The 17,733-nt window shown below is 37.2% G+C and overlaps 1 protein-coding gene across 6 annotated transcripts in view; it reads right to left on the bottom strand.

Moving 5' to 3' along the window:
* Positions 1-17,733, bottom strand: part of SIRT5 (sirtuin 5) — a 117,919-nt gene that overhangs the window by 35,410 nt on the left and 64,776 nt on the right. Inside the window, exon 4 of one of the 6 annotated variants that reach the window (XM_072603869.1) lies at positions 2,474-2,569. The exons of the other annotated variants lie outside the window; for them this stretch is intronic. The gene's annotated coding sequence lies outside the window, so the exon portion shown is untranslated. The remainder of the gene's footprint in view (positions 1-2,473; positions 2,570-17,733) is intronic. 6 annotated transcript variants of the gene reach the window in all.

The raw sequence follows: 17,733 nt of genomic DNA, 5'->3' as shown, positions 1-17,733 counted from the left end.
AGAAGGAAATGGCAAATCACTCCAGTATCTTTGCTAAGAAAACCCCAAGTGAAGTTATGAAGAGTTCAAAACTACTAAAAAAATGACACAACAATTTACTAAAGTATGTAGTAGTAGGAACAACTGGCACAAAATAGTAAGTCTGCCCAAAGTCCCTCCACTACACACAGAGTCAAGCTTACAGAGCTCATATTGCAAAATGGGGCAAAAAACAGCCCCTGGCTGGTGGAAGTTCCTTTCTCCTCATCATAAAGTACTTACAAAATTCTCCTTTTGCACACTGCTGTTTTCTGTGGGACTCCTCAATAATGCAGTTTGTTGTTAGCTCCTACTTCAGACACCTCTGCCATTCTCTCCTGTCCCTGGGACACTGATAGGACACCAATGAGAATTCCAAACCCTGAACCTCCAAAATTTGTAAGGTTATGCTGAGATCAAGTGTCTTGAAGAAAACAGAGGTGCTCCCCTTTCCCTCCATCTTGAAATGATTTTTCCTTCTTAATGACTTGAATGAAACTACTTGCACTAACTCAGAGGCCATCCACTAGAATCACCCTGATTAGACCTAGCTTATATAAGCCTCATAAAGTATGACTAGGTCTCCTCAACAGTCCAAATATACCTCTTGTTTTGCCTTTGAAATTCCTTTTAATAATTGATTAATTCAAGAGAGTTGTCCTCACCTGGTTAAGGCAGTTAATTTAACTGGGTTATAGTGAGTGATCATTTGATTCTTACATATGTACACACATGCACTTTGGAAAATTATTTAAGATATAAATGTACACTCTCTCATTGGCTCCACTTCCCCACCAAACTGTGTTGGAAAGTAAAAAAAACCTCTTCCTTTTTTCTTGTGAATTTCTTCTCTCTTTGTTCTGAACCACCCACTTACAAGACTAACAAATTCATGGTTAATAGGTAGGTAGGATTTCTTCTTTTTATTAGCAGCTATAAATACCATCATATTTATCTCACCATCACCTTACATCCTCTTAATCAAAAACTGGCAAAGGGAAATGAGGAAACCTGACATAGCTCGATACAGAAATGCATTTTTGCAAAGCATCAATCTTGCCATACACTGCTTGGTAAAAAGTGATCTAATCAGTTTTCTTTAGATTGTCTATGCATTCTGATATGCGCATGTTATTTTACAGCAAAACGAAGAGACAAAGGAAGTATGCCTTTGTCTTTAGTTCCATGGTGCTCTGAAATGAGAATTCCTTTCATGTTGCTTTGCCATTATAATATGTCATTATTATTTCATGTAGGATTTATACAGAGCTCTATACCTCTAAAGTGCTCTGAAATTGTTAATATAGGTTATTCCTCACCACTATATTATTGAGGTCAACGTTAATATCATCCTTTTAAAAATGTGGAGTCGGAGACACAAAGGTTAAGTGAGTGGTAAAAAGTCAAGCAGTGAGTCAGTAATGAAAATGGGATTTGTACAATTCAGGGGATGAATAAAATCTAAAATGCATCTTCTATTTTAAAAAAAGGTGCACTTAATTCAGCCCTCTTTAAAAGTCAGAGAAAAAAAAAGATTAATTAAGTAGTATGTTCTCCCTATATCCTGAGCTGATTTGTATTGACTATTGACTCAAGGGAATGCTGAAAAGGGTCAATAGTCCTGCTGAGTTACTGATTTGTAAATTAATCTTGAACACTCAGTTGCAGAACATGACTGTCCTTTCTTCCTACTTTTCCTTACATGACATAACCTTTCTAGACTACTGATTTTTAGGAAAAAAATAGTTTTTAAAGACTATAAGTCACTATTATGGAATAAATTAGCTCCAAAAATTGCATGCTGTGTCTGAAAATTGTTTTTAAAATGAGAGAGAAGGAAGCTAATGAATTATGAATTCTTTTCTTTAAAACTGTAGTAAGGGGAGACAGTATGGAAACAGCACTAAAATCAGTCAGTCAGTCAATGAGCTTTTATTAAGTGTCAGCTATGTTCCAGATACAATGTTAAGCCCTGAAAATACAAAGAAAGGTGAAAGACAATTCTGATCTCGAGGTGCTTATAATCTAATCGGGGAGAAAACATGAAAACAACTATATACAAATAAGATGTAATTGGAGATAAACTGGAGATAATCAACAGGGGAGAGCACCAGCATTAAAAGGCATAGGAAATTTGAGGAATCACAATTGTCATTAAGATGCCACCAGTGAGCAGCCTTTCCCATTGCCCTCATGAAGGATCATATTCATAGTTCTGAGGCTTAATATTTATTATACATCTACTATGTGCCTGGTTCTGTGCTAAGCACTAGGGATACAAATAAGAAAAAGAGACAGTTTCTGCCCTCAAAGAGCTTATAAATAATCTAATGGGGGAAGAAAATGTACAAAAGGAAGCTGAGATGGGGAGAGGGAGGTCATAGGGGATACTGGGGGAATGATGATGTGTGGAGTCAAAACCAATTAGACCTGATGATAGAAAATGGAGAGTTACCTGAAAGTTCTGGACCCTCTGCCAGAAATATTATCAGCACTAAGGTCTTTTTTAGATGTGTCCTGATAAGGCCCAGTAATAGACTGTAGACACTATCTGGGGAAACATAGATATAAAAACATGAGCTTTTTGCATGCCTTCCCACAATATTAAAAAAGAAGATGGGGGAAAACTCCAGCCCACTACAACTGGGCTACAAGTTCCTTAGAGCTTTAAGTGTTGTTCACCTACATATTTTCTCATAGGCCACACTGTGATTCTAGCAAAAGATGGGTTGCTCTAACCAGCATGCAACAACATTAAAAGCAGTGCAAAACTTGTTTGAATCTCTTTTTTATTGATATTGATAGGCAATTTTCCATTGATCAAAATAAAGCCCTAAAACTATAAAATTTGGTTGTCATTGCAGATAATATCAGATATATATGTGTGTGTATATGTATATATATATATATATGTGAGTGTGTATATATCTACATATATATGACATTATAGGCATATATATACACACATGAAAAGATTATGGTTTGCATTTTTTTCTAAAAAGTATTATGCAATTCTGCCTTTTTGTAAAACTTAATTAAAATGGTATTTCAAACTGCACAATCATCAGTTACCATGTAATTTATTTCATATCTCCAGCACCTTCTATAGGTTGTTCTCCTCATTCCTGGTGTCAGATTTTTCCTTTTTCCCTTTGGATAACTTCTCTCCTTTCTTTGCAGGTACTATTTTGTGTCTGGGCTCTGACTTTGAAGGGGTAGGTTTAGAAAATAGCTATGCCAGTCTCCTCCGTGATTCATTATTGCCTTTGGTTTTATCTTCCGGAACATCTCCTTTAGTATTTCCTTTCACACAGTGGTAGCAGCAAGGTTGAGTGGGTGGGTGGGTAGACAACTCCTCTTAACTTTTGCTTTTGTTTAAATTCAAATGCATGCCAAGCTAGAGATGCTATTGGGAATTTCTAACCCTAAATCAAATAGCTTTTTGGTGAAAGGAATGTGTTCTCATTTCTAGAAAAAGAAGATTAAAAAGAAATGACAACCTTAGCCCAGAAGAGTCTGGCTTTATTGACTAAGTGTGAAGGCTCATAGTCTCTGTACTCTAATAAGACAGAGACTTTCTAATCATCACACCCTAGCAGATTAAAGTTGAGACAGTGGGAAGGTGACGTTAAAGCTTCTACATTGGTAGGCAAAAGCAGTGCCCAGCAGAAACCAACAAAGGCATGTGACCTTCAGGTGCAAACACAGCAGGGACCAGGCCCAAAGAAGCACTAGGATGATACTACCAGAAGAGATGGATAGTTTTGAAGAATCAGAAGTAAGAGTGGCATATATAGACAACATGAAAACAACTACATACAAACAGACACACACACGTTTCCTATATGAATGCCTCCCCACATATGTGTTTCCATGTATGATCTCTATGCATGCCCACTCTTCCCAATTACGATGTACATATTTGTGGAAAAGTATGTTGCAAGTTTATGGGGGAGAATGTTACATTGCCATTTTTCTTAGTATGACATTTTATTAAATGTCTTTACTTTGAATTTTTCCCCAGGCTGACCAGTAAAAGTAAACACATTGGTGGGGACTCACTAGTATAAGTAAACACATTGGTGGGGACTCAGGAGATATAATTTTGAGGGGATGTGTACCTACGGTGTATAGAATTTAAAACAGATTATCTGGGCACCCCAAATATCAGCTGGGGTTGTGTCCTAAGACCCATGACATTGATTTTCAGCGTTGGTTTCAACCACAGTTTATCACCATTATGTCCATTGTTGGCAACTGGATTTGGAATCGGAGAACTTGGAAACAGAGAACTGATTGTGTCACTTATTTTCTTTGTGATCTTAGTGAAGTCAATTAACCTCTCTGAACTGCAAAAGCAGTTCTTAGGGGAAGTTTTATATCTTTGAATGCCTACGTGAATAAAATAGAGAAAAAAGAGATCAATGAATTGGGCATGCATCTTAAAAAGCTAGAAAAAGAACCAATTGAAAATCCCCAAGTAAATACCAGATTAGAAATACTGAAAACCAAAGGAGAGATTAATAAAATTGAAGTTAAGAAAACTATTGAACTAATAAATAAAACTAAGAGTTGGTTTTATGAAAAAAACCAATAAAATTGATAAACCTTTGGTCAATTTGATTCAAAAAAGAAAGAAAAAAAACCAAATTAGCAATATCAAAAATGAAATGGGTGAACTCACCTCCAATGAGGAGGAAATTAAGACAATAATTAGAATTACTTTGCCCAACTATATGCCCATAAATTTGACAATCTAAATGAGATGGATGAATATTTTAAAAAACATAAATTGCACAGTTTAACAGAAGAGGAAGCTGAATACTTAAATAATCCAATCTCAGGAAAAGAAATTGAACAAGTCATCAATGAAATCTCTAGGAAAAAAATCTCCAGGACCAGATGGATTTACAAGTGAATTCTATCAAACATTTAAAGAACAGTTAATTCTAATACTATATAGACTATTTGGGAAAATTGGTGAAGAAGGAGTCCTACCAAATTCTTTTTATGATACAAATATGATTTGGATACTTAAACCAGGAAGTGTGAAAAAAGAGAAAGAAAATTATAGACCAATTTCTCTAATGAATATAGATGCAAAAATTTTAAGTAAGATATTATTAGCAAAAAGAATACAGCAACTTATCACAAGAATAATACATTATGATCAGGTAGGATTTATACCAGGAATGCAGAGCTGGTTCAATATTAGGAAAACTATCAGCATTATTGATCATATCAACAACAAAACTAACAAAAACCACATGATTATCTCAATAGATTCACAAAATGCTTTTGACAAAATACAACACCCATTCCTATTGAAAACACTGGAGAGCACAGGAATAAATGAAACTTTCCATAAAATAATAAGAAATATCTACCTAAAATCATCAGCAAGCATTATATGAAATGGGGATAAGCTAGATGCATTTCCAATAAGATCAGGGATAAAACAAGGATGTTCATTATCACCACTGTTATTCCATATGTTACTAGAAATGTTAGCTTTAGCAATAAGAGAAGAAAAAAGTTGAAGGAATTAGACTAGACAAAGAAGAAACTAAGTTATCACTCTTTGAAGATGATATGATGATATACTTAGAGCATTCCAGAGAATCAAGTAAAAAACTACTTGAAATAATAAAACAACTTTGGCAAAGTTGCAGGTTACAAAATAAACCCAGATAAATCATCTGCATTTCTATTTATTACTAACAAAGCCCAATAGCAAGAGATAGAAAGAGAAATTCCATTTAAAGGTACCATAGAAACTATAAAATATCTGGGAGTCTACTTGCCAAAACAAACCCAGGAACTGTAGTAACACAATTACAAAACACTTTTTGCACAAATAAAGTCAGATCTAAGTAAGTGGAAAAACATGTGGTGCTCATGGGTAGGCTGAGCTAATATAATAAAAATGACAATTCTACCTAAATTAATTTACTTATTCAGTGAGATACCAAATCAAACTATCAGGTAATTATTTTCTAGAGCAAAAAAAATAATGTCAAAATTCATGTGGAAGAACAAAAGATCCAGAATATCAAAGAAACTAATGAAAAGAAATACTAGGAAAGATGACCTAGCCCTACCAGATTCAAATTGCATTATAAAGCAGCAATCATCAAAACCACTTGGTACTAGCTAAGAAATAGAGGGTTAGACCAGTGGAATAGGTTAGGTATTCAAGACACAGTAGGCAATGAATATAGCAATCTACTGTTTGATAAATCCAAGGACCAGCTTCTGGGATAAGAACTCACTGTCTGACAAAAATTGCAGGGAAAACTAGATAACAGTGTGATGGAAACTGGGCATAGACCAACACCTGACACTGTACACAAGAATAAAGTCCAAATGGATACATGATCTAGGTATAAAGATTGATACTATAAACAAATTAGGGAAGCAAGGAATAATGTGTTTGTCAGATTTATGGAGAATGGAGAAATCTTTGATCAAACAAGAGACAAAGAACATCATGAAGTACAAAATGGATATTTTTTAAACATATAAATTATGTATAAGTAATATAAATATACATAATATAAAACTATATATGTTATATTATATATAATAATATATGTGATTATAATATAACAAATATATAAATTATATATATGTGATATAAATGTATAATAATTAAATTGAAAAGTTTTTGCACAAACAAATCCAATGCAGCCAAGATTAGGAGGGAAGCAGAAAATTGGGAAAGAATTTTTGCAACTAGTGTCTGTGATAAAGGCCTCATTTCTAAAATATATAGAGAACTGAGTCAAATGTACAAGAATATAAGTCATTCTTCAATTGATAAATGGTCAAAGGATATGAACAAGGAGTTTTCAGGGGAAGAAATTAAAGCTATCTATAGTCATATGAAAAAATATTCTAAGTCACTATTGATCAGGGAGATTCAAATCAAAGTAACTCTGAGGTACCAGATCACACTTATCAGATTGGCTACCATGACAAAGCAGAAAGATGATAAATGTTGGAGAAGATGTGGGAGAGTTGGAACACTAATTCATTGTTGGTGGAGCTGTGAGCAGATCCAGCCATTCTGGAGAGCAATTTGGAACTGTGCCCAAAGGGCTACAAAAATATGCATACCCTTTGATCCAGCAATATTGCTGCTAGGAATGTATCCCAAAGAGATCATAAAAATGGGAAAGAGTCCCACATGTACAAAAATATTTATAGCAACACTCTTTGTGGTGGCCAAAATCTGGAAATCAAGGGGATGCCCATCAATTGGGGAATGGCTGAACAAGCTGTGGTATATGAATGTAATGGAATACTACTGTGCCATAAGAAATGATGAACAGGAACATTTCAGAGAGGCTGGGAAGGACTTTTTTGAACTGATGCTGAGTGAAAAGAGCAGAACCAGTAGAACTTTGTACACAGCAACAACCACCGTGTGCAAAGATTTTTTCTGGTAGACATAGTCCTTCACAGCAGTGCCAGGACCTAAAAAATTTCCTCTTGAGGCAATACACCTTCCACATCCAGAGAAAGAACTATGGAATTGAATCTCAGAATGAAGCAGATCATTTTCTCCTGTGTTATGTTTTGTTTTGTCTTACGGTTTCTCTCATTTTAATTCTTCTGTGCAACATGACTAAGGTGAAGATGTTATTTAATAAGAATATATGCGTAGAACCTATATATGATTGCAAGCAGTCTCAGGAAGGAAGTGCGGAGCGGGGGGAAAGGAGGAGGAGGGAGTGAAAAAAAATCTAGGCTATATGGAAGTGACTGTAGATAACCCAAAACAAATAAAATAATTTTTAAAAAATTAACCTCTTTAGGCCTCAATTTCCTCATGTGTAAAATGGAGATAATAAAAATGATAACTAACATTTACATAGTGTTTACTATGTGCAAAGCACTGTACTAAATGCTTTACAATTATCTCATTTGATCCTCACAACAATCATGGGAGATAGGTGCTACGATCATCCCCATTTTACAGATAAGGAAACGGAGGCAAACAGAAGCTAAGTGATTTGCTCAGTCATACAAGCTAGGATGTGTCTAAGGACAGATTTGAATTCAAAATTTTCCTGACTCTAGGACCAGGGCTTTATCTACTGTGTGCCATGGTGGTACTTATGACTACCTCCCTCAGAGGACAGTTGGGAGTTTCAAATGAAACAATTTAAAGAATTAATATTATTAATCATTGATAAATTATATCTATTAATTAATATTATATACAATAATTAGGTACATGTAGATTATGATATACTAATTTAACAAAAAAGTTTTGTAAACAGTACATCTATATGTGAATTATTACTAAATCTGATTCTCAATTTTCCCTTTTCCTTTTCTTTTTTGCTAGAGTATCTCACAAGTATAGTGCTTTTCATAGAAGTATGAAGGAAAAGTTAAATACATTGTGATAGGTCCCAGGACATTTTGCTTTAAAAGGAATGCAAAACATATTTGGGCTTTAGCTTAGAAATAAAATTTCCCTTCTTCTTTTCTCTACTTTTCAAATAATCTAAGTACAAACTATGTGCAGAGAATTCAAACTCAGTTCCCTTTGAATTCCAGCAAACTCCACAATTAGGCAGTCGTGATTTAATTAGCAGAGTGTAACTAAGTGAATTATTTAATGGTCTCAATAGAAACAGCTCTATCAAAATCAACTCCTTTATTCACTGTTGCCTCCAGTCCTCTCACCAGGATAATTTTCTGGGTCATTCAGTGTCAGTTGTTTATGACTGATGCTGTGAAAAGTAATTTTCTACAGAGAGGGCATCTCGATGGCTCTTTGACCCAGAACAAGAAGAGATGAAGCTTGTTCAGTGCAGAAGATAATTTGCAAATAGATCAGCAAAGCAAAAGGTGTTGCTGAGTCTCTCAATTCCAACTTGTTGGCAAACAATTGAAATGATTTCTTTCAAACTCATCATGGGGCACTCTTGCCATTACTTCCAGAAGAGAATGGTTTCTTTTCTGAGCTGGAAGCCGTGCAAGTGCCTATTTCACGTGGTGGGTGAGAGTTAAAATAAGACCCGGACTGACAGTAGTTGGCTTTTAGTTCTGTGTCTGACATTTGCTGTCTTGGCTGGGTCATGCCCCTTCTCTGGGTCTCAGTTTCCTAACAATAAATAAGGAGGTTAAAGTAGAGGAAATCTAAAGTCTCTTTAGGGTTTTTGATTCTGTGATACGAATACTGCTGTATTGTACCTACAATCCTTTGAGTTGTTTCTTCATTTTTTCACATTTCTAAAAATACCTATTCCAAAACTACTCCTTTCTTGTCCCTTTCCTACTCCTGCTCTGGATTTCCTTCTATAATGGTGGCATGGCCTTAGAGCAGGTACAATATTTCCTTCTGGTTTCAATTCAGTATATGGAGCTTTGCGGAGCCAGTTTCAAGGAGCTGGCTCTGTGCTGTGGCAAGGAACTTTTTCTTTGCCTTCAAAGTAGAAAGGGTTAGTAACAGGGTTGGAACTGAGTTCTTATGTAAAAGGACATATAACCATGTATGTAATTGTATACACAAGAGAGAATACTTCATCCCTCAGTTCTTTTTGTACTTTCCTCATCCCTGCAGGTATTTGAGTGAAGAGAAAGACCTCTCCTATGTGGGAGAGAGGCACCAGGCCCCATCTCCTACACAGCCCCCATGTGTCTGTAAACACCCATGGCACCTCTATTTCTTGTGTTTCTAATTTTCTGATCTTAGGTGAATGAGTGTCTGGAGACAGAAGGGACCAGGTTATGTATGACCTTGTCAACTTCAAAATGAACAACCAATAATAGTAGGATCTAATGTTCTCTCCACTTCCTGTTGGCTGAAGGTCCCTTCCCACCTAGAGATGCAAAGTATCTTGTCCTCTTCTAATCCCAGTGTTTGGAAAGAGCCAGAGCCAAGAAATCCACCTTGGCTAGTGAAAGTCTTTTGAATACACCCTGGCTTTGACTCCACAGCAAATTAAAAAGGTTCCTTTTCACCATGTGCTTGGTGGACCAGAACCAATACAGAATACAGAACAAATACATCCTCCCAAGTGGGGCTCAGGGCATTGCTATTAGGTGTTATCATACTTCTCTTGAAGCAAGCTCCCTGGTCTCTTCCACATTAAGACTACTCCATTATATGTTTTTCCTTTTTTGAAAAAAAAAAATTGCTGCCCTTAGCAAATTGGCCAAAGTACATTTTGGACATATTTTCCATATCTCCAATCCAGAATAGTCCTCTGGGGTCTCAAGTATAAACACTACTTTCTCCCTTGCTTCCCCAGTGCTATTCTTGACAGAGGAAAGATTCTCAAAACAGTTAATGTGGCATGATCTAATACAGTCCAACATGTATAGGTAAAAATAAAAAAAATGTACTCAAATGCAAAGTTATAAGGATTCAGCAAAGAATATTTTGTAAAGTTTGCCAAGCAGTATTGCTTGCTTTGTACTCAACAATGTCCTTCCCCAATTCAAAGACAATAAGGAAAAGAAAAACTCAAAGAAAATCTATTTTCTTGGCTTGGAAGGAAACATAGTCCCTACAGGACTTCCCAAACCACAACAAGCTCTTTCAGAAGGAATTTAGGACCTTGAGTAGATTGATGGTGACCCACCAAAGGTGAGAAACCTTATCAATTTGGCTTGGTACTTGAAAACTCTTCCTGAGTTCTAGATGACCTAGGTACTTTGCCCTCAATCACCTTCACCAAGACCTACCTCTCTCTGCTTTGGATCAGCACGAAAAGAACAGGTACAATACAACAGTATTAGTACAACAGAATTTTTTTTTTTAAAGGGAATATTTAGCTTTATCAGCTCTGGTTCTTTTCTGTCTGGATTGCTTTCAAGAAAGGAGGACAAGAGTCTGTGGGTTTCTGGATGGGGGAGACCCTTCAGCATTCTCTCACTTGGAGTCAGGAGGACATCTCCAGTTGTCCTGATCACCACTGGCCCCAGATGTCTCTGGGAAAGAAAGTGAGGCTGGTGACCTTTCACAACCCTGCCTCACTTACATCTAATTCACTTGCAAGTCATGGCATCACCTTCCTGATGGCATGACCCTCTTTGAGAACAAAGAGTAGACAACAACAACAACCTGGAGGCAGGATGAAGCCAAGAAAGCATGGCTCTGGTGTTTCTTTTGCATCTCCTCTTTCCTGATCAGAGATTGCTATGACTTTATGAGCTGTCAAGGGGAGCAGTGGTGAGTCAGCACAAGTGTTGCAGCCAGCCTCAGGTACTATAGAAGGATCTTCAAGACCCAGCTCAGTTATGATGCCTTTTAGAATGACCTAAAGCACATAGCAGAGCAGTAGCTCAGATAAGAACTCATCCACTATCTATTGCTACATTTGGAGGTAAATCCGGTAGGGGAGGATGCAATTTAGAAAATACTTTGAGTTTGATCCTGTTCAAGACCTAGGTGATATAGGAAAGACTATTCTACTGGGTCTTGGGGAAGAAATGTTTGTAACTTCTGTTCTTGCTATAGCTTCACAATAAGTGAAGTCAATTGGTTAAAAAGACCTAAGTTGTTTATGACTGGCAGATAACCGTGAAGAGAAAGGGTAGCTAAGTGGTGCAGTGGCTAAAATACCAGGCCTGGAGTCAGGAAGATCTGAGTTCAAATCTGACCTAGTTATGTGACCCTGGGCAAGTCACTTAACCTCAGTTCTTCATCTGTAAAATGGGTACATGCAGGTGATACTCTGGTATCTTTGCCAAGGAAACTCCATGGACAAAAAATCCATAAGGTCACATAGAGTCGGACCTGATGAACAAGAACAAACAAAACAACAGTGAAGAAAACACATCAGAATAGAGGTTGCAGATGGTATCAGTAGTAAAAGACATACCCTGAACCATCAGAAGTACCTCTAGAATCCTGAGCATTGATTGAGCCAGCCTTACTCTGGGAGGCTAAGTCTAGAATCTTACTATATATGGCGCCTCTTCTGGGATAAAATTGGGCCCTTTTGCATTCGTGGAGATCCCCTGGAGACATTCTCCTCTATTATCTCCTTTCATTATCCATCACCTTAGCTTTTGAGAATCACTAGAATGAAATTGGCAAAAAATTTTTTTTTAGGCTGTATTTGTATGGTCATTTTTGGGGGATTGAGGGGTAGTATATGTTCCCCTTATAAGTCAGTACTTTTTGTGTTGATTTTTGCAGAAATTTACATTTGTTTATTCATTGGATATTTGTATATAAGGTGAAATTTAGTGTGAGGTAAATTTTAGTGTGTGTAAAGTGATTTTTTATTATTATTTCTCAGAGTTCAGTTTCCCAGGATCCATAACAATAACAATCTCTGGTTTCCAGATATTAGATACGAGTTCCCACAGTTATGGTTCAAAACATCTATGCTTATGCATAGTTATATAATGGTAAATAACATAAACATCCGCCATGCCTGCACAGTGAGATACAGGAATGGGGTGAAGTAAACTTGGGAGCCTATTGCTGGCAATATGCCTTCTTTGTCTGTTGGCCTATAAAAGAGGTGGTCATTAGCCAGTGAATGGGGAACCCTTAGAGCTGAATACACAAATGCTGTGTGTGCCTCAACTGACCCCCGGTGAGGCTTGGGGGGGAACGCTTAGAATTGAGTGCTCAAGCTGGAATGCTGTGCGTGCCTTGATAGGCCCCCATCAAGGCTTGGGAGGAATCTGTGTTTCCCCATTGAGGCTTGAGGGGATTTAAGGGAATGCACAAGTTGTGCCTGTCTCAACAGACCCCATCGAGATTCAGGAGTAGTTGCCCCCCCTTCTCCTGGACCCCTGCAAGAAGGGTGATTAGGGAATGCTGTAGGAGTGTTTGCTCCCATTATCAGCAATCATCTTCTGAGAAAATTAGACTAGAATAAAATAAGATTATTAACTCCTTCTTAGTGTCTTTTTTGTCTGATCAAATGAAGAGTGAACCTGTGCTGGCAACCCTCAAGTGTGCTATGTTAATTTGTTTTACAATATTTAATATTACTTGCTGTATTACAAAACACTGTAGAAGTATCAATACTGAGGGCAATATAACAAGTATAGGCTTTTGTCACTAAAAATGTTACTGCTTAAATAAACAAATCTTCGTATTTTCCTTTTTTGCCGTAGACCTGAGAGTTTGCCTTTTTGTGAGATTTTTATACTCTGTGAGTCCATAGGGGAACATTTGCCTGCTACCCTAGAAACCCCATGTAACAGATCCTAAGTGCTTATTCCCTTTTCTTGGGAGCTTGACCTATAGGGCCAAATTGAGCTTTTTTGTCCTGCTATTGGGTGAGCTTGGAATTTCTATAGCTGTGCCTTTGTACAAGAATCCATTGATGGGAATTTCTGTACCCTTTAGTAGAGTCTCAGAGGAAATTTACCTGGAGCTCTAATTAGATAGTCAATAGTATGGGGACCTCTAGAAAAAAAATGGTTTGCACTGTGTCGAAATGGACACCTAGAAAATTTTGTCTAGACCCCAAACTGATGGCATTATGCATGGAGAGAACCACAGAAGAGGTTTTCACCCAGGACAGTTAATTTTCTCACCTGGAAAAATAGAAGACAAACCCCAGACCTCCAATCCCTGTGAGGAGAGTCCCATATGCTCTGGGATTGCTATCCTTCTGAGGTAGGAAGCCCAATTATCTTTTCCTTTTCAATTTTTTTTTTTATTTTTTAGGAAAAGGTTAATTCAAATCAACTAGTTAACTAACATTAGGGAGAAATCAAGTGGGAGTGATGGGGGGATGGGTCCTGTACCCTTAAAATGAAAAAAACATGTCTTTGAAAGCAACCCTGTCCCTGAATTTTCCCATATATTTCAGCAGCCTAGATGAGTGGCAACTTTGCCCAAGGCATCTGGCCCACCCTAGACCACCTAGATCACCTAATTAGCTTACTTGACAGTCCTTTCACTGTTCCTCTTGGCCCACCCTGGACTACTTAATATTCCTTTCACCATTATACCTGGCCCACCCCAGACTACTAACTACCCCTTAATCCCATCCAAATCTTTTCAGTGTCCTTTTTGTACATAAGCATCAACTTTACCCCTTTTTTCCCCTAAGAATCTCACCTAAAATAAACCTTGTCGTTTGACTGGAAGAAGGTATGAGTGCATAAATTCTTTCTAGGCAGATGCTGTTCTGTATCCAAACATTTCAGAATTCCCAGCAGCCCCAAACTGCATCAAGGGGAGAACAATTTCAATTTAATTCATTAAACATTTATTTAACACCTACTATATGCCAGGTGCTGCGCTAAGCACTGAGGGTACAAATACGAAAAAAGATAGTCCCTTCCCTCAAGGACCTTACAATCTAGTGGGAGAAGATAATACACAAAAGGAAGTTTAAAATGTGAGGAATCTGGGAGGAGTACCCAGCATGGGAGCTGAGACATGATTTTAGTAGAGAACAAACCCAGCAAAATTGCTGATGGAAAATAGAAAGTTAAGTGGAAAATTCTGAGCCCTCTAGTGAAGGAAGACTTTGAGAGGAATTTAGGGCTCTACACTCTAGAGAGAGGGGAGGCAGCAGAGGCGTCTGAGAAGGTGATGAGTATCAAAAGCTGAGTCAGTTTGCTTGGTGAGATTTCAGGTGATTAACTTATCCTGGAAGGAGGCATGACATTTTCAGGAATCCAAACCAAGAAGAGCCTCTGAGGGAAATGGAAAGTTACCTGGAAAATTCTGAGCCCTTTATAAAAGCTGTGGAAGGATGAGATTTCAGGTGATTAATTTATCCTGGGGAAGGCATGATGTTGGGGAATCCAAACCAACCAGAATAAATGAAATGAATCAGCTGTAGAACAAGGTGGATGGGTCAATCAGTAAGTTAATAATTTTAGGTACATCTTGTATACATTATACTATGTATTCATGTCAGAACCATTGGGCAAAGCTTGAAGGATCAGGGGAGTTACCTATCCCCTTTTCTCATTCTACTTCCCCAACCCTGATGCAGAAAAATTACACATATTACAAAGAGTCTATATAAAATGTGATGGATAATCTAACAACCTTTTTCTTGTAGGGGTTCCTCTGAGCTATTAAGGATTATTATCTTAATTATCTGTGATAATTAGTCTGCATCTGTGATTTCATTGTTGTCGAAAACTCCCTTTATTAATGAAGATGAGAAACAATTTTGTAGCTGATAATTTTAGAGAGATACTTGTAGCTCGGGTGTGTTAAGCAATTGGACAGGAACCCAGTCAGTCACCCCAGTCAACAAGCATTTATTATGCACTTACAAAGTGAAAATCTGAAAAGATCTTAGCCTAATATGGCCAAGGTCCCACATTGCATTCTGGGCCATCTCCAGACATCCTGATGAATATCTGGCCACTGGACCCAGATGGCTCTGGAGGAGAAAGTGAGGCTGGTGAACTCATACAGCCTTCCCTCACTCAAGTCAAAGTCAATTGCAAGTCATGTTAGCATCTTGGTGTCATGATCCTCTTCAGGAATGAAGGACAAACACAACAACATACTTACTATGAGCCAGGAATGGTGCTGAGTACTGGGGATACAAAGAAAGGCAAAAATGTGACTGCTTTCAAGGAGTTTGCATCCTAGAGGCCACAACATTAAAAAAAAAAAATTGTACATGTAGATATATTCAGTTTAAATGGGAGAAAATCTCAGAAAGCAGGCAATATTAGTGGGCATACCAAGAAAGGCCCCTGGAAGAAAATGTGACTTGAGCTGAGTCTTGAAGGATGCTAGGAAAGCCAGGAGATGAGGGAAAGGAGAGAGTGCACTCTAAGAATGCAAGATAGCTACTGTAAAGCCATAAGGTCTACTGGGGTCTGTATCCCAAGAAAAGAACGTACTTATACAAAAATATTTATAGCAGCTCTTTTTCCGTGGTGGCTAAAAACTGGAAATTGAAGGGATACCCTTCAATTGGGGAATGGGTAAACAAATTGTGGTATATGATTGTAATGAAATATTGTTGTGCTATAAGGAATGACAAGCAGGCTAATTTAAGAAAAAAACTGGAAAGACTTACATGAATTGATGCAAAGTGAAATGAGTAGAACCAGAAACAGAATATTATACAAAGTAACAGCAATATTGTACAATGAAGAACTGTGAAGGACGTGGCTATTCTCAGCAATACAATGATCTAACATGATCCCAAAAAACTCATGATGAAAAATGCTATTTGCCTCCAGAGAAAGAACTGATATTGTTTGAATACAGGTCAAAGCATACTATATTTCACTTTCTTTATTTTTCATTTGAGTTTTTGTGCACAAAATGACTAATATGGAAATGTTTTATGTGGTTACACATGTATTACCTATAAGGATTGCTTACCATCTCAGGGAGGGAAGAATGGAAAGAGGGGGACAGAATTTGGAACTCAAAACTAAAAAAGAACCCCAATGAATGTTAAATATTGCTTTTATGTGTAATTGGGGCAAAATAAATAAATGAAATATTATTTAAAACTCTAGAAATATAAAAAATAAAGAAAAAATAACACACAAAAAAGAAAGGTCATAGGATCAGTAGATGGAAAAACATCAAGGAAGCAGGTGTTGCTGGATTGAGTTTGCAGAGGGGAGTAAAGAAGGCTGAAAAGATAGGAAAGGACCCAGTTATGAAGGGCTTTAAAAGCCAAACAGAATGAATTTTTGGAGTGGTTTTTCCAAATTTGAACATCCTATGTTTACTTTGTGCTGTCTCAAGTCTGCTTTGCTCATAGAGTACAGCACCCTTTCTGATGTGAGCACACCATGCTGAGCAGTCCTGTGCCAGTATCTCCTATGATGCACAGTCAAATCCAAAATTTTTTTTTTAATTTTTTTTATTTTTCATTTTTAACACAGTTCGTATCACATAAAACAATTCCAGCTTTTGGTCAGGTGATACTTCTTTTAAGGCACTTACAATATAGAACAGAAATGAATTTTTTTTTTAACATTAACTGAGACACAAACAATAATTATGTATGCTAACTTCACAAGCCCTTGACCTAATTGTTTCCACACTATTACTAAGAATTAAAAGACCCTAACTCATTGTTATTGGTCTAAAGTCCTAAGCCTAATAGCTTAATTTTAGCCTTAACCTCAGATGTTCCCCTACCAACAATTTATAATTTAATGGATCTGGTATTAAGCTTACAAACCTTTTGATTATAGGAAATTGTCCCTAAGAGTAGGGGCATTGCAGGGAAACACTATCTCCCCAACTTCATGTCAATTCCAGGCAGGAGTAGATTGTCAACTTGCATTCAGTCAGGCTTAAAGTCTGCCAGGTGTCAGTGGGGAAACTGAGTCAGGAGAATTCTACCTCAGCCCAGGCTGAACAGCTGCTCTCCCACCCTTCCCATAAGATCACCTTTTGCAGTTCATACCAGGATCTCACAGGCTTACTGGCATCATGGATTGGAGGCTCACACCGCCTTTCTTGCTATTTATACCTGGAGTTAGACTCAGAAGAACAGTCAATTAATAGTCCCATAGAATCTTAAAATAGCAAGTTCCAATAACCAGGTTTCAGATATGACTATAATTTCACATTCACTAAGGAACATCTTTTGAGGCAAGTCTTAAGTGGCTTACATGTCTTTCTATACATGTTCTAGTTCCTGATTAAATAACAATCAGTTTTCCTTGATAATTTCATGGAAGATAATTTCTAGGTTCTTTTTTTGATCATGGCTTTCAGGTAGTCCCATAATTTTTAAGTTGTCACTCCTGGGTCTATTTTCCAGGTCA

The sequence above is a fragment of the Notamacropus eugenii genome, chromosome 4, assembly GCF_028372415.1.
Source record: "Notamacropus eugenii isolate mMacEug1 chromosome 4, mMacEug1.pri_v2, whole genome shotgun sequence".
Classification (NCBI taxonomy): domain Eukaryota; kingdom Metazoa; phylum Chordata; class Mammalia; order Diprotodontia; family Macropodidae; genus Notamacropus; species Notamacropus eugenii.
This window is presented reverse-complemented; position numbering and strand designations above follow the sequence as displayed.